General features: G+C 43.6%; 1 long non-coding RNA gene across 2 annotated transcripts; it reads right to left on the bottom strand.

Annotated features, from left to right (window-relative positions):
* Positions 1-9,569: 9,569 nt before the first annotated feature.
* Positions 9,570-17,488, bottom strand: LOC129461728 (uncharacterized). 2 transcript variants are annotated; one of them, XR_008650677.2, is made up of 3 exons: positions 13,125-17,484; positions 12,423-12,518; positions 9,570-11,645 (listed from the first exon to the last, which is right to left on the bottom strand). It is a non-coding gene; the product is annotated as an uncharacterized lncRNA (long non-coding RNA). The 2 variants fall into 2 exon arrangements; XR_010115642.1 differs by having other exon boundaries at positions 12,423-17,488.
* Positions 17,489-18,266: the final 778 nt, after the last annotated feature.

Genomic DNA, 18,266 nt, shown 5'->3' with positions numbered 1-18,266 from the left:
TTATTTCCCGGGAGCTAGGATAGAATCACACCTTTCTTTGGAGTGTGAAGAGTTTGGACAATTTGGACAATTCAGGCCTACTAAGTTTCCTTGACTGCACACAAGTGATAGTGAGTATGTAGGAAATGAGTAGTTGCATATATTGCTGGTGAAAGTACAGTGTTATATAACCCTTTGGAAAAAATCGAGTGTGTAGCACATAAACATTTTATTTGGTTTATTTTTGTTTTTGTCTGAGACACGGTCTCACTCTGTCACCCACGCTGGGGTGCAGTGGCATGATCACAACTCACTGCAGCCTCGACCACCCAGGCTCCAGCTATCCTCCCACCTCAGTCTCCTGAGTAGCTGGGACCACAGGCACCTGCAACTGCACCCATCTAATTTTTGTGTTTTTTGTACAGATAGGGTTTCACCATGTTGCCCAGGCTGATTTCAAACTCCTGGGTTCAAACAATCCCCTACCTCAGATCCCCAAAGTGCTAGGATTACAGGAGTGAGCCACTGCACCCAACCTATATTTGTATATACATTAAATTGTATATGTTAGGCCAGGCGCGGTGGCTCATGCCTGTAATTCCAGCATTTTGGGAGGCCAAGGTGGGTGGATCACTTGAGGTCAGGAGTTCGAGAGCAGCCTGGCCAACATGGTGAAAACCCATCTCCACTAAAAAAACAAAGTTAGCTGGACATGGTGGCAGATGTATTCCCAGCTACTCAGGAGGCTGAGGTAGGAGAATCACTTGAACCAAGCGGTGGAAGTTGCAGTGAGCTGAGATCACACCACTGCACTCCAGCCTGGGTGAGAGTGTAAAACTCCATTTCAAAAAATAAAACAAAAAAATTGCATATGTTATTGTATGTATGTGTGTATATTAAGTTGTATATATACATATTAAATATATATATATATTACATTTTATACACATACACTTGTTTCCTCATGCAATTTGTTTCAGCAGAAGTAAAAATTAATAAAGATATAAGTAAAAGAATATTTACAGAAGCATTATTTTTGGTGGCAAAAGTACTTTAATATCTTAAATGCTCATATAATGAAAGATACTTTAACTCTTACAAAGAATGTGTTAGCTTTTTATCTACTATAAAGTTATCCTAATATCTTTATATCTAAAGTGATATCTGTGGCAAATTGTTATATTAAAAAAGGAGAATGCTTTATAATTAAAGAAAAAGGAAAGAAACGTTATATAGTAGCCCTCCCTTATCTGCAGGAGACGTGTTCTAAGACCCGCAGTGGATGCCTGAACCTTGGGTAGCATTGATCCAATTGCTGTCAATCAGAGCGCATTTCTGTTTATGATTTCCATGCACAAATTTAATGCCTTTTTCATCTTAACTAAGCACTTATCACACATGTGGCTGTACTTTTTAGAGCTTGGGGTGCAACAAACAAGACTAACAGAAATTTCCTTTTCCTTCTTACACTTTCACCACTAGAGGATTTGTTCTTACCATCGATCTTAGCAACCTGAGCACACGACTTCTCTCTTTTTCTTTCTTTCTTCCTTTCTTTCCCTTCCTTCCTTCCTTTTCTTTCTTTCTCTTTCTTTCTTTCTTTCTTTCTTTCTTTCTTTCTTTCTTTCTTTCTTTCTTTCTTTCTTCCTTTCTTCTTTCTTTCTTTCTTTCTTTCTTTCTTTCTTTCTTTCTTTCTTTCCTTTCCTTTCCTTTCCTTTCCTTTCCTTTCTTTTTTCCTTTCTTTCTCTTTCTTTCTTTTCCTTCTTTCTTTCTTTTCTTTCATCTTTCTTTCTCTTTATTTTATGTATTTACTTATTTATTGAGATGGAATCTCAGTTTGTCACCCAGGTTGGAGTGCAGTAATGTGATATCGGCTCACAGCAACCTTCTCCTCCCGGGTTCAAGAGATTCTCATGCGTCCACCTCCCAAGTAGCTGGGATTAAGGTGCCCGCCAGCATGCCCAAATAATTTTTGTATTTTTTGCAGCGATGGGGTTTCACCATGTTGGCCAGGTTAGTCTCGAACTCCTAACCTCAAAAGATCCACCCATTTCAGTCTCCCAAAGGGCTGGGATTACAGGCGTGAGCCACCATGCCTGGCCTGTATATGCTGTTGTTTGCTTGCCAATACTTATATGAATCTTGGAGAACATCATGGAAAGATGTTCATCATCTTGTTAACTGGTTATTTCAAGAGTGGAACTAGGGGGGGAATACGCCTTTCCTATGTATTTATTTGTAATGTTTCATTTTCATTATGAACATGTATTATTTTAATATGTTTATTAATAAAGACAGCTAAGTATATGTAATTTTAATTCAAGCTGAAATCGTCAAGGCAATCATATATAATTAAATAGATGGAGCAAAGAAAACACTTAAAATCCCTGAAGGAAAAGGAGGGAAGGCCGGGCACGGAGGCTCACCCCTATCTCAGCACTTTGGGAGGCCAAGGCAGGTGGATCACTTGGGGTCAGAAGTTCAAGACGAGCTTAGCCAACATGGTGAAACCCTGTCTCCACTGAAAATACAAAAATTAGCCGGTGTGATGTCATGCACCTGTAATCCCAGCTACTTGGAAGGTTGAGGCGGGAGAATCGCTTGAACCCAGGAGGCAGAGGTTGCAATGAACCGAGACTGCACCACTGCACTTCAGCCTGGGTGACACAGCAAGACTCTGTCTCAATCAATCAATAAAAGGAGGGGGAAAAACACAAATTAAAAAAAAACTGATTCAAGGCCAGGCGCGGTGGCTCACGCTTGTAATCCCAGCACTTTGGGAGGCCGAGGCGGGCGGATCACGAGGTCAGGAGATCGAGACCACAGCAAAACCCCGTCTCTACTAAAAAAATACAAAAAATTAGCCGGGTGTGGTGGCGGGCACCTGTAGTCCCAGCTACTCGGAGAGGCTGAGGCAGGAGAATGGCGTGAACCCGGGAGGCAGGGCTTGCAGTGAGCCGAGATTGCGCCACTGCACTCCAGCTTGGGCGACAGAGCAAGACTCTGCCTCAAAAAAAAAAAAAAAAAAAAAGAAGTGATTCAAAAGTAGCAATGTATCATAATGCCTAAATTTGTGTAATTGGTGGGGCATGGTGGCTCCAATGTATCATAATGCCTAAATGTGTGGGATTGGCGAGGTGTGATGGCTCCCGCCTGTAATCCCAGCACTTTGAGAGGCCAAGGTGGGTGGATCATCTGGTCAGGAGTTCGAGACCAGCCTGACCAACATTGTGAAACCCTGTCTCTACTAAAAATAAAAAATTTAGCAAGGTGTGGTGGCAGACACCTGTAGTCCCAGCTACTAGGGAGGCTGAAGCAGGAGAATTGCTTGAACCTGGGAGTCAGAGGATGCAGTGAGCTGAGATTGCCCCACTGCACTCCAGCCTGGGTGACAGAGTGAGACTCCCTCCAAATAAATAAATAAATAAATAAATAAAACTTTGTGGGACCAATTCCAATCGAGTCCAGGGGAGCACACACTGGTGACCAACATCCCCCCTCAGGCTCCTTCACGGTCGACAGAGTACATCTGGAACAGACTGGGAAACTCCAGCAGGCAAAGTAAGGTGCCAGGAATAAAGACACCACCTGATACATTCTCCATGTTCCCTCCACCCACCCCTCTCCCTGCCAGGCTTCCATCGGGCTCCAATTCTGCACTCTCCCCAAGAGCCTCAGATTGAAACATTGCAAGGAAGACACCGATACTCAAAGTCACAGGCTTAGGAATCTGAGTTACAAAGAAACATGAACCCCTGCTCCCCCAACTCCCTGGTACTCCCTTCAGCACTGCTGCCCTGCACCTGCCCCCTCCTCCATAATTTGAACTGTCCTCAAAGAAGCAGGAGAGACGGCCCTCCTGTCAGGAAAGAGAGGACCACATGCGGCAGATGCCTGGGGTAGGTAGGAGCAGATGGTGAGATTAGCACAGGGATGTAAGAAACAAGTGGTTCTCACCAGAGGTACAAGGAGGAAATAGTACCATTCCTTTTGAAACTATTCCAATCAATAGAAAAAGAAGGAATCCTCCCTAACTCATTTTATGAGGCCAGCATCATCTTGATACCAAAACCTGGCAGAGACACAACAAAAAAGAGAATTTTAGACCAATATCCTTGATGAATATTGATACAAAAATCCTCAATAAAATACTGGCAAATTGAATCCAGCAACACATCAAAAAGCTTATCCACCATGATGAAGTGGGCTTCATCCTTGGGATGCAAGGCTGGTTCAACATACGAAAATCAATAAACGTAATCCAGCATATAAACAGAACCAAAGACAAAAACCACATGATTATCTCAACAGATGCAGAAAAGGCCTTTGACAAAATTCAACAACCCTTCATGCTAAAAACTCACAATAAATTAGGTATTGATGGGACATATTTCAAAATAATAAGAGCTATCTATGACAAACCCACAGCCAATATCATACTGAATGGACAAAAACTGGAAGCATTCCCTTTGAAAACTGGCACAAGACAGGGATGCCCTCTCTCACCACTCCTATTCAACATAGTGTTGGAAGTTCTGGCCAGGGCAATCAGGCAGGAGAAGGAAATAAAAGGTATTCAATTAGGAAAAGAGGAAGTCAAATTGTCCCTGTTTGCAGATGACATGATTGTATAACTAGAAAACCCCATCGTCTCAGCCCAAATCTCCTTAAGCTGATAAGCAACTTCAGCAAAGTCTCAGGATACAAAATCAATGTGCAAAAATCACAAGCATTCTTATACACCAATAACAGACAAACAGAGAGCCAAATCATGAATGACCTCCCATTCACAATTGCTTCAAAGAGAATAAAATACCTAGGAATCCAACTTACAAGGGATGTGAAGGACCTCTTCAAGGAGAACTACAAACCACTGCTCAATGAAATAAAAGAGGATACAAACAAATGGAAGAACATTCCATGCTCATGGGTAGGAAGAATCAATATAATGAAAATAGCCATACTGCCCAAGGTAATTTATAGATTCAATGCCATCCCCATCAAGCTACCAATGACTTTCTTCACAGAATTGGAAAAAACTAAAGTTCATATGGAACCAAAAAGGAGCCCACATTGCCAAGTCAATCCTAAGCCAAAAGAACAAAGCTGGAGGCATCACACTACCTGACTTCAAACTATACTACAAGGCTACAGTAACCAAAACAGCATGGTACTGGTACCAAAACAGAGATATAGACCAATGGAACAGAACAGCACCCTCAGAAATAATGTCGCATATCTACAACTATCTGATCTTTGACAAACTTGACAAAAACAAGCAATGGGGAAAGGATTCCTTATTTAATAAATGGTGCTGGGAAAACTGGCTAGCCATATGTAGAAAGCTGAAACTGGATCCCTTCCACACATCTTATACAAAAATTAATTCGAGGTGGATTAAAGACTTACATGTTAGACCTAAAACCATAAAAACCCTAGAAGAAAACCTAGGCAGTACCATTCAGGACATAGGCATGGGCAAGGGCTTCATGTCTAAAACACCAAAAGCAATGGCAACAAAAGCCAAAATTGACAAATGGGATCTAATTAAACTAAAGAGCTTCTGCACAGCAAAATAAACCACCATCAGAGTGAACAGGCAACCTACAGAATGGGAGAAAATTTTTGCAACCTACCCATCTGACAAAGGGCTAATATCCAGAATCTACAATGAACTCAAACAAATTTACAAGAAAAAAACAAACAACCTCATCTAAAAGTGGGTGAAGGATATGAACAGACACTTCTCAAAAGAAGACATTTATGCAGCCAAAAAACACATGAAAAAATGCTCATAATCACTGGCCATCAGAGAAATGCAAATCAAAACCACAATGAGATACCATCTCACATCAGTTAGAATGGTGATCGTTAAAAAGTCAGGAAACAACAGGTGCTGGAGAGTATGTGGAAAAATAGGAACACTTTTACACTGTTGGTGGGACTGTAAACTAGTTCAACCATTGTGAAAGTCAGTGTGGCGATTCCTCAGGGATCTAGAACTAGAAATACCATTTGACCCAGCCATCCCATTACTGGGTGTATACCCAAAGGATTGTAAATCCTGCTGCTATAAAGACACATGCACAAGTATGTTTATTGCGGCACTATTCACAATAGCAAAGAGTTGGAACCAACCCAAATGTCCAACAATGATAGACTGGATTAAGAAAATGTGGCACCTATACACCATGGAATACTATGCAGCCATAAAAAATGATGAGTTCATGTCCTTTGTAGGGACATGGATGAAGCTGGAAACCATCATTCTCAGCAAACTATCACAAGGACAAAAAACCAAACACCGCATGTTCTCACACATAGGTGGGAATTGAACAATGAGAACACATGGACACAGGATGGGGAACATCACACACCGGGGACCATTGTTGGGTGGGAGGAGGGAGGAGGGAGAGCATTGGGATATGTACCTAATGCTAAATGACGAGTTGATGGGTGCAGCACACCAACATGGCACATGTATCCACATGTAACAAGCCTGCACGTTGTGCACATGTACTCTAAAACTTAGAGTATAATAATAATAATAATAATAATAATAAATATTCTATCAAAAAAATAAAATAAAATAAAATGAGTCATTCAAAAAAAAAAAAAGAAACAAGTGGTTCTCAGACCAAAGAAGACTCTGCAGTAGATGGCACACTAGGCCTTCATGGGGGCGTACGCTGGACAGGACCTCCCCAGTTACCGAAATAATTATGTGAGAAAGGCTCTGATCTGACCCGAAACGCCCTTGGATCCCATGGCAACGCTTAGTGTCTGGCGGTAACAGGCTTCTGTGCCCGGAATCTCTAGGTCTGGAGGTCCCACCTCCGCCAGCCTCTCACAGCCCAGAGGTACCTCCCATTGGCGCCTGATGGGTTAGGGAGGCTGTTCTTCCAGCTGTGACAGATCCAGCCTATGTGCGCTCCTGGGTCTTTCTTAGTTGTTTCTTCTCGCACACCTGCCACTCAAAGCCACAACCCACTTGCACGCCATCGTGAGGACACCTTAAAACGACCGTCTAGATCTGAACCGCGCTGAGGGAGTGGTCAGCTTCGCTCCCATTAGATGGCTTGGCCCAAAGGACCTAGCGATCGCCTAGACAAAAATTTCTTCCTAAAAGCTGCATGTGTCTCTGGTCTCTAAGAGGCAAAACAAAACACTAAAGAAAAAGCCAACCCACCCCCACCCCTATCACAAAACAAAAACAAAAACAAAACCCACCGCCAACCCACCTTTCATGTGAGGAGTCCTTGAGAAGGGCCTCTCCAGCCAGGACCAGGTAAGAGAATCTGTGCACTTGGCCAGACCCAGAATACACAGTGTCACGGACCTGACTGTCACACTCTGACCCCATAGAATTTCCACCACCGACACACAGATCAGGATGTGTCAGCCTGAGAGATGACACCACAAATCTGGCTTTCACGGATTGATTCCACACACATCCCATCACTGACACCAGATTCCCTCATCACTGACCCTACATATCCACAAGAATTGATTCCGTGGACCTCATCACTATCCCAAAGACCACCCCTCACTAATCTACAGACCCTCATCTCTCACCCCAGGGACCTCACAGATTCTGCAGCCCTGATTCCAGGATCTATAAAACCTCATCTCTTACCCTCACAGACCTATTAATAAGAGGATACATTCATGGGAGACTGTGTTGACCATTTTACACACCCATTGTGTGTGTGTGTGCTGATTAATGGACTTAGGTAAACTTTAGTGTTTTGCTAGACAATGCAATTTTTCAATGTCTTTTCTTTCTTTTTCTTGTACATATTTAAAGGCCTTACTCGAGTAAGTGTGCATTGAAGTTTATTAATGCCTATCCCTTATTGAGTCCTTGTCATGCATATTTGTTATTAATCATAATTCACAATTCTTATAACTCAGAGACACCAGAGATTCACATAAGAAGAAGGGCTGTGGGTTTTTATTTATTTATTTATTTGTTTTGGTTTCTGTAGATTATCAAATTCATTCATTTGTATTAAGTCACTAAGTGTATACTTTGTTTTCTAAAAAAAATTCTAATTAAAAAAAATTTTTTTTAGACAGGGTACCGCTCTGTTAGCCAGGCTGGAGTGCAGTGGTATAATCATGGCCACTGTAGCCTCAACCTCCTGGGCTCAAGTGATCCTCCCTCCTCAGCCTACGTAGTAGCTGAGACCACAGGCATGCACCAATATGCCCACCTGATTCAAATTTTTTTTGTAGATATGTGTGTCTCACTATGTTGCAGAGACTGGTCTTGAACTCCTGGGCTCAACTGATTCTACCACCTTGGCCTCTGAAAGTGTTGAGATTACAGGTGTGAGCCACTGTACCCAGCTGATAAAATCTTAAAAAGAGTAAAATACTTTGGGACCTAATGTAAAATTTCCACTGAGATGATGCATCCGAAATTAAGGTAGAATAAGATGGCCCTAGGGCATCAAAACAATGGAAACTAAATCTTGGGCTGGTGCGGTGGCTCATGCCTGTAATCCCAGCAATTTTGGAGACCAAGGTGGGGGACTCACTTGAGGTCAGAAGTTTGAGACCAGTCTAGCCACCCTGGTGAAACACTGTCTCTACTAAAAATACAAAAATTAGCCTGGAGGTTGCAGTGAGCCAAGATTGTGCCAATGCACTCCAGTCGGGGCAACAGAGGGAGATTCTGTCTCAAAAAAAAAAAAAAAAAAAAGAAAGAAAGAAAATCTTAATTTCTTCATCAAATGTAAAAAATGTGGACTGGACTCCGGAGGAATAATACATAAAAAGACACACAGGCACTATTTTTTTTGAAGTTTTATTGAGAAATATTGATAACATACCACAGAAGCCACCGATTCAAAGTGTAAAATTCAGTGCTTTTCAGTATATTTGCACTGTTATGCAAACATCACCACAATAAATTTTAGATCATTTTCATTACCCTGAAGTAAACCCCATATCCCTCCATTTCCCCCCAACTCCCCTAACCCTGGGCCACCGCTAATCTACTTTCTGTTTCTATGTATTGGTCTATTTTGGGCATTTTATTTAAATGGAATTACATAACGTGGTCCTTTGTGACTGGCTTCTTTCAATTAGCATAATATTTTCAAGGTTTATTCAATCTTGCATGTGCAGAGGGGGCACTTTACACAAGGATAAACCTGGGGTGGGGGGAGCTTACTGATTGATTTTGAAACTTCCCTCCAAAATTGTAAAGGGAAATGATTGGTTTCAAATAGAGGAAAAACCTATTCAGGCTAAAATCCTGTTTTCAGCAGTTTGTAATGTGGGGTTTTATTGCAAAGAATGGCAAGATTTTTAGACTTATTTTCTGCAAATTCTCCCTGTGTTTGGGGAACAGTCACAGAATGTGGAGGAATGGGCTTCTGGGCTCTGTGGCTGGAGATTCGCGTCCAGGAGAACTCAGGTCCCAGGGTAGGCAGAGAAAAACAGTGCAAGAGTGCCAATAGAACCCTTTGAAATGGAAAATTTAAAATGTTCCTTCCAAAAGGAGTCCCAGATAACCACACAAAGGAGGACTTTACTGAGCAGGTTGATCGCAATTGTTCAATGACAAGACGCAGACAGACTGCGTAAGAAGGAAGTTTATTTCTGCAGCCGGTTACAGGGAGAAGCGCCAGGTAACTCATCAGATCAGCTCAAAGTTACAAGTTTTTTTTCTAGTGCTTAAGGTCCATGTGGGATTGCACCTACAAGCAGGAGTGTTTCATTCAATCAACATCTAATCTTTAACTCGGGTCTAGGGTCTGGAAAGATTTCTCTAGAGTCTTGGAAAGTTTCTGAATCTTAAGACAGGCCAAGGTGAATGTGTAAGAATGCTATCATTATTCGATCAGAATTTAGGGTCTGAGAAAACCCAGGCGGGGTCTCAATGGGTTTGTTTTCACATTCCATCCCTGATAGTCAGGCACCAGTTTCTCCATTTCTTTAGCGTTAACTTATGCATTCATCAAAATTATAGTAAAGGGTTAGTGAAACTGTTCTGGTTGCTATTGGAAACCTGGCCTGCCACACTGCCATAGGAACTGAAGCCCACTACAGAACATTGAAAATGCCTGCAAACACTGACTTTACTGACCAGTCAATTAAATTGGAAAACATCATTCTCAGTAAACTATCGCAAGGACAAAAAACCAAACACCGCATGTTCTCACTCATAGGTGGGAATTGAACAATGAGAACACATGGACACAGGAAGGGGAACATCACGCTCCGGGGACTGTTGTGGGGTGGGGGTAGGGGGGAGGGACAGCATTAGGAGATACACCTAATGCTAAATGACGAGTTAATGGGTACAGGAAATCAACATGGCACATGGATACATATGTAACAAACCTGCACATTGTGCACATGTACCCTAAAACCCTAAAGTATAATTAAAAAAAAAAAAAAAATTGCAGAAAAGCAAGCTCACGCTGCCTCCCTGATCTGTCCTCCGGAATTGCTAGTTAGAAACGTGCACATTGTCCTAGGTTCAGTTTTGCAAAGACAGAGCCTGGCGGTGAAAGCATTTGTTTGAGTTCATGCATTAATATTTGCTTTGTCTATTTCTTTTGTATGAGACGGAGTTTCAATCGTCTTGCCCAAGCTGGAGTGCAATGTCGTGGTCTCGGCTCACTGTAACTTCTGCCTCCTGGGTTGAAACGGTTCTCCTGCCTCAGCCTCCCAAGTAGCTAGGATTACAGGCATGTGCCACCATGCCCTGCTAATTTTTGCATTTTTAGTAGAGATGGGGTTTCACCATGTAGGCCAGGATGGTCTTGAACTCCTGAGCTCAGGCAATCCACCCGCCTCGGTGTCCAAAGTGCTGGGATTACAGGCACGAGCATCCTCGGCTGGCCTATTTTATTTTAAGATGGAATCTCGCTCTGTCACCCAGGCTGGAGCACAGTGGCGCGATCTCGGTTCACTGCAACCTCTGCCGCCGGAATTCAAGCGATTCTTGCGCCTCCGCCTCACGAATAGCTGGGATTACAGGCGCCCGCCACCATGCCTGGCTAATTGTTCTATTTTTAGTAGAGACGGGGTTTCACCATGTTGGCCAGACTGGTCTTGAACTTCTGACCTCAAGTGATCTGCCTGCCTCGGCCTCCCAAAGTGCTGGAATTACAGGCATGAGCCACCGCGCCCGTCCCCATTTCTTTTATTTTATTTATTATTTTGAGAAGGAGTTTCGCTCTTGCCGCCCAGGCTGGAGTGCAGTGGCGCGATCTCAGCTCACTGCAACCTTCACCTCCTGGGTTCAAGCGATTCTCCTGCATCAGCCTCCGGAGTAGCTGGGATTACAGGCGCATGCCACCATGCCCAGCTACATTTCCTTTATTTTATTTTTTATAATTTACTAGCCTCTTTGTTGATAACAAGACTGGCGGTGCACAAGGTTGGGTCTCGGTGCTCACTGGGCGGCGGGCATGGACCAGGTGGGAGGGTCTCCAGCGCCTGGTACAAATCTCCAAGAAAGTGCAGGAAACGACACCAAGAGTGATAGCAAAGCTTTGCTTTGGCGGGGCGGGTAGGCATTCCGGCGCAGAAATGCGCAGGAAAGGTTTTGCTGTGCTCGTAGGCAGGTCATCCCCAAGCGCTTCTTACTGGCTTGCAGTGACACGATCGCGCCACTGCACTCCAGCCGGGGCTACAGAGTGAGACTGTATAAAAAAAAAAAAAAAAATAGTGAATGAATATCCACTGATGCATGAAATGGCTGCATTAAAGGAAAACCAGCCAAGAAAAGACAAGACAAAAAAAAGTCAAGGATCAGTATGAAAAATAAATATATTTTAAAAGATTTGTTTTTAAAGCAACAACACGGGTTTAAATTTTAAAGGGAAAGAAGTAGCTCCAAGATAGAGGAAACAGGATGGCTTCTGAAGAAGGGAACGTTATTCTTTGAAATGGGAAGAAATTATGACAAGAAGGTAGCACAGACTGAAGAGGTGGAGGTAAAAGGGGGTTCTTGGCCAGGCACAGCGGCTCACACCTGTAATACCAGCACTTTCGGACGCCAAGGCAGGTGGATCACCTGAGGTCAGGAGTTCGAGGCCAGCCTAGCCAATGTGATGAAACCCCCATCTCTACTAAAAATACAAAAATTAGCTGGGCATGGTGGTGGGCGCCTATAATGCCAGTTCCTTTAGAGGCTGAGGCAGGAGAATCACTTCAATGCAGGGGCGGAGGTTGCAGTGAGCCGAGATCGCATCACTGTTCTCCAGTCTGGGTGACTGAGCAAGACTCTCTCAAATTAAAAAAATAAAAAAAGTGTGTGTGGGGGGGTATCTTGACTTTTCTCCATGTGTCTTATGCCACAACTCTTACATGGGACCTTGTGGAAGAGATTCCTCAACCAATACCTTTATGGTGCTGCCTCCCTGATGGGCTGGGTTCTAAACAGCAGTGCCTTCCCCATCTGCTCCGTCCTTACTCACCTGGGCACCATCCTCCTAGTACGTCCCTTGAAACCATCCAGGGCTCTTTCCCTTGCTCCAGTAAGGAAATCACAGCAGGCTTTGGGATAGAGAGACCTGTTTATAACAAAAGAAGTAAGATGGCCAGGCATGGTGGCTCACTCCTATTATCCCAGCACTTTGGGAGGCCAAAACAGGTGGATTGCTTGAGGTCAGGAGTTCAAGACCAGCCTGACCAACATGGTGAAACCCCGTCTCTACTAAAAACACAAAAATTGGCCAGGCTTGGTGGTGGGTGCCTGTAATCCCAGCTACTCAGGAGGCTGAGACATGAGAATCGCTTGAACCTGAGAGACAGAGGTTGGAGTGAACTGAGATTGCGCCATTGCACTCCAGCCTGGGTGATAGAGTGAGACTTCATCTCAAGAAAGAAAAGAAAGAGAGAAAGAAAGAAAGAAAGAAAGAAAGAAAGAAAGAGAGAAAGAAAAGAAGTAAGACATACTCATGCTGTTCCTGAATTCAAAGTTAGTCCCTTAGTACTCATGAAGGACAGAGGAAGGTGTAAAGGTCTGAAGCATGGAGAAGATGGATGGACCCAAAGAGCTGCCCATCTGTTAATCTACAAAACACAAAACAATTCCCTAGACAGCAGGTGAAAAGTCACCCAGACAAGTGAAAGCTACACCCAAAATTCATGAGCTATTTGGGGATAGACATCCTTACCTAGTGAGACCAGGCTGCTATAGTTCTCCATCATTACATCTCTGTGTAAGTCCTTCTGAGCAGCATCCAGGCACTCCCATTCCTCCTGAGAGAAGTCTATAGACAGATCCTAGAACATGCCCAACCCCTGAAATGACAAACCCAGGCAGCGCTGTTGAAATTAAAGGAAAGGTTTTTAAGATGAAGGAAGAGATGAAAGGGTGCTGAAGGATAGAGAGAATATAGTGAGCAGACCGGCTAGGCTGAGAGTGGGGAAGAGTAAAAAAATTAGTGTAACTTCAACAAAGTACCTCCATGTTCATGAATATTCCTGTTGCGGCTGGCAAGCCTCCTTCATAGAATGGGACATTCCCAGTATTCCATGCTTAGAGCTGGGAATGCATAAAGTACATTGATATATTATTTCCCAAATAAATGAAATAGAGTAGAAAAGCACACAGCAAGCTGTAGGCCTAGCAAAGCTTAAAGAATATTACAGTAAACATCTGATATGCAAGTTAGTATTTACAAAAAAAGCTTAATAAATAGGCACTGCCCCCCTTACCATTTTTTTCTTGTTTTTTTTTTTTTTTTTTTTTTTCTCGTTTCATTTTTTTGTTTTTGTTTTCACTTTGAGACAGCGTCTCGTTCTGTTGCCCAGGCTGGAGCTCAGTGGCACAATCACAGCTCACTGCAGCCTCAACCTCCCAGGCTCAGGTGATCCTCCCACCTCAGCCTCTGTATTAGCTTTGACTATAGGCATGCACCACCATGCCCAGCTAATTTTTTTTTTGCATTTTTAGTAGAAACAAGGTTTTGCCATTTGGCCAGGCTGCTCTCAAACTCCTGAGCTCAAGCAATCCACCTGCTTTGGCCTCCCAAAGTGCTGGGATTACAGGCACGAGCCACCACACCCAGCCTTTTCTCTTTTCTTAAAGGAAGACAGGATCTTTCAAAAATATCTACAAAAAGTTTAAAAACCTCTATTGGCCAGGCGCAGTGGCTCACGCCTGTAAACCAGCACTTTGGGAGGCCAAGGCGGATGGATCACCTGAGATCAGGAACTCGAGACTGGCCTGACCAACGTGGAGAGACCATTTTAGTCTCTACTAAAAATACAAAATTAGCTGGGTGTGGTGGCGCATGCCTGTAATCCCAGCTACTTGGGAGGCTGAGGCAGGAGAATCGCTTGAACCTGGGAGGTGAATGTTGCAGTGAGCCGAGATCTCACCACTGCACTCCAGCCTGAGCAATAAGAGTGAAACTGTCTCAAAACAACAACAACAAAAACAACAAAAACAACAACAATCTCTATTGCACTTTGATAATAAGTACTTCCATAAAATAGTATAGACAGTACTTTGATAATTAAATGTACATTGGCTGGGTGTGGTAACCCACACCTGTAATCACAGCACTTTGGGAGGCCAAGGCAGGTGAACTGCTTGAGCTCAGGAGTTCAAGACCAACCTGGGCAACATGGCAAAACCCTATCTCTATAAAAATATATATCATATACATATTAGCCAGATGTAGTGGGACATGCCTGTAGTCCCAGCTACTTGGGAGGCTGAGGTGGGAGGATTGCTTGAGCCTAGGAGGTCAAGGCTGCAGTGAGCTGTGATCCTGCCAGTGCACTCCAGCCTAGGCACCAGGGCACCAGAGCAAGATCCTGTCTCAAAAAAAAAAAAAGACCAGGCGTGGTGGCTCATGCCTGGAATCCAAGAACTTTGGGAGGCCGAGTAGGGCCGATCATGAGGTCAAGAGATCGAGACCATCCTGGCCAACATGGTGAAACTCTGTCTCTACTAAAAATACAAAAATTAGCTGGGCATGGTGGTGCATGCCTGTAGTCCCAGCTACTCTGGAGGCTGAGGTAGGAGAATTGCTTGAACCCAGATGGTGGAGGTTGCAGTGAGCCAAGGTTGTGCCACAGCACTCCAGCCTAGTGATAGATTGAGACTCCGTCTCAAAAAAAAAAAAAAAAAAAAGAAAAGAAAGAGTGGGTATCATGTAGGAATAAGCTGCACACAGGTCAGACAAAAGTTATAAGGGCATCTGCCAGTATAAACGAGTTTCCTGTGAGACACCTGGTCATGAGTCAGATATTTGAGCATTAGGCTGTGGGCCAGGAAAAAGAAATGTCCGGTGAAAGGCTGCTCTAAAAACCCACAGGCCCGTTCCCTAGAGCCCCATTAGAGTGAGGTAGAGTTTATAGCCATTCTCCTGAGAGACCTCAAGACCCAGTTAGAAGAAAACTATAACATTTGTTATACAGAAGGTATTTTCCAAAGAGTAGTTCAAAGGTAAAAGATACAGTCTTCCTTTGGATACAAAACAAAATCTCAAGATACACCAAAACTGTTTTGCTTTTACTGAATAATTTTTGTGCATATGTGCTTTAGCTGCAAGTGGCTAACAAGCTGTGATTTTCTTTTCTTTCCTTTCCCTTTTTTTTTCTTGAGACAGTCTTGCTTCGTCGCCCAGGCTGAAGTGCAATGGCCTGATCTTGGCTCACTGCAGCCTCAGCCTCCCGTAGCTGGGATTACAGGTGCCTGCCACCATGCCCAGCTAACTTTTGTATTTTTAGTAGAGACGGGGTTTCACTGTGTTGCCAAGGCTGGTCTCGAACTCCTGGCCTCAAGTGATCCACCCACGTTGGCTCCCAAAGTACTAGGATTACAGGCATGGGCCACCATGCCTGGCCAACTCTGATTTTCTAACTTGCTTCGTGTATTAGGTTCATACTGGGAAAAAAACAGGTCAGAGCCATTGGAGCCACATGTACAGATGGGCAGTAGCCCTGCTAGCAACACTGCTGCTTGCTTCAGCTCTTAGGACAGATGAGTTCAGCACGTGTCTGCCCTTGCTCTAGCTGTCTCTGATTCCCCCCAACAGATGCACAATCATGTCACTCCGTTAGATTCACTTTGGATATCCCATCATTAGATTAAAACCAGCAGGCCAAAAAGCTAACTTGACAAAATGCTTTCATATCCACAGTGTTCTCATAGGGCCAGTATCATTTAGACATGTCAGGACTGTGGTTGCAGGGGACAGAATGAAGTGTCATCCTTAACTGGCCATCCAATGTCATCAGCATGAACAGGAGAACTTTATAGGATATTATCTGATGCTTTCTGATTATTACCTTACAAATGATGCTTTATTTATAACTTAAGAATAGGGACCCTGTCTTTTGAAGCTTTATGCATCCTCAAGTAAAGGGTTTTCATATTAAATCCATTAATAATATCTAGTGGCTGACCTGGAAATTCCATTTCTAAGTACTTATCCAAAGTAAAGATTTTTTTTTTCTTTTTTTGAGACGGAGTTTCGCTCTTGTTGCCCAGGCTGGAGCACAGTGGCGCGATCTTGGCTCGCTGCAACCTCTGCCTCCTGGGTTCAAGCGATTCTCCTGCCTCACCCTCCTGAGTAGCTGGGATTACAGGCACGCACCACCACGCCCAGCTAATTTTGTATTTTTAGTAGAGACAGAGTTTCTCCATGTAAGTCAGGCGGAGATCTGCCCACCTTGGCCTCCCAAAGTGCGGGGATTACAGGTGTGAGCCACCACATCCTGCCAATAATTTTTTTTTTTTGAGACAAGTCTCAATCTGTTACCCAGGCTACAGTGCAGTGAGGTGATCACAGCTCACTGAAACCTCTGCCTCCTGGGTTCAAGTGATTTTTGTGTCTCAGCCGCCAAAGTAGCTTGTAATACAGGCACACACCACCATACCTGGCTAATTTTTTTGGTATTTTTGGTAGAGAGCAGGTTTCACCATGTTGGCCAGGCTGGTCTCAAACTCCTGGCCTCAAGCAAGGCCACTTTGGGAGGCCGAGGTGGGCGGCTCACCTGAGGTCAGGAGTTCAAGACCAGCCTGGCCAACATGGTGAAACTCTGTCTCTAATTAAAATACAAAAAGTAGCCAGCGTGGTGGCAGGTGCCTGTAATACCAGCTACTCGGGAGGCAGAGGCAGGAGAATCGCTTCAGCCTGGGAGGCGGAGTTTGCAGTGAGCTGAGACCGTGCCACTGCACTCCAGCCTTGGCAACAGAGCGAGACTCTCTATCAAAATATAAATAAATATAAAAATACAAAAAAGCCTGGCACAGTGGCTCATGCCTGTAATCCTAGCACTTTGGGAGGCCAAGGCAGGCAGATGACTTGAGATCAGGAGTTCCAGACCAGCCTGGCCAACATGGCAAAACCCTGTCTCTACTAAAAATACAAAAATTAGTCGGATGTGGTGGCTCACCCTGTAATCCCAGCTACTTTGGAGGCTGAGGCAGGAGAATCGCTTGAACCTGGGAGGCAGAAATTGCAGTGAGCAGAGTTTGTGCCATTGCACTCCAGCCTGGGCAACAAGAGCGAAACTCCATCTCAAAAAAAAAAAAAAAAAAAAAAAAACAAAAAATTAGCAGGGTATAGTGGCACATGCCTGTAATCTAAGGCTACTCAGGAGGCTGAGGCAGGAGAATTGCTTGAACCTGGAAGGTGAAGATTACAATGAGCTGAGACTGCACCACTGCACTCCAGCCTGGGTCACAAGAGCCAACAGCGAGAATTCATCTAAAAAAAAAAAAAAGAACTTCTATTTGGGGGACAAAAAAAAAAAAAGAAATGGAGTGAAAAGGATGTAAGAAATTGAAAGTCAACAGGCCAATAAATAATGATGGAGCAAAGAAATCAGTGTTGGCCAAATAAAACCAACATGTTTTTAAATATTTTTTCAAAATTTTAGACAAAGTTTTCCAGTACACGGAGACACTTCTACTATCAAGACTATAATATTGGCTGAGCACAGTGGCTTATGCCTATAATCCCAGCCCTTTGGGATGCCAAGGCAGGAGGATCGCTTGAGCCCAGAAGTCCAACTCAAGCCTGGGAAATATAGGGAGACACCGTCTCTGCAAAAATAAAATAAAATAAAATAATAAGCCAGGCATGGTGGTATACATCTATGAGCTGTGACCACCCCACTGCACTCTAGCCTGGGTAACAGAGCCAGACCCTGTCTCAACAAAAAAACTAGAATATAGAATAAATGACATTCAGGTAAGTGGAATATTAGGTGTTCAATAAACATAGGTTATTCCCTCCCTACCTCTATAGAATCATCAATTTTTTTAAAAGAGAAGTTTTGATGAGAATCTTTAA

Source organism: Symphalangus syndactylus, chromosome 14, assembly GCF_028878055.3.
Source record: "Symphalangus syndactylus isolate Jambi chromosome 14, NHGRI_mSymSyn1-v2.1_pri, whole genome shotgun sequence".
In the NCBI taxonomy this organism is placed as follows: domain Eukaryota; kingdom Metazoa; phylum Chordata; class Mammalia; order Primates; family Hylobatidae; genus Symphalangus; species Symphalangus syndactylus.
Note: the sequence above shows the minus strand (reverse complement) of the source record. Positions and strands in the feature narration are given on the sequence as shown.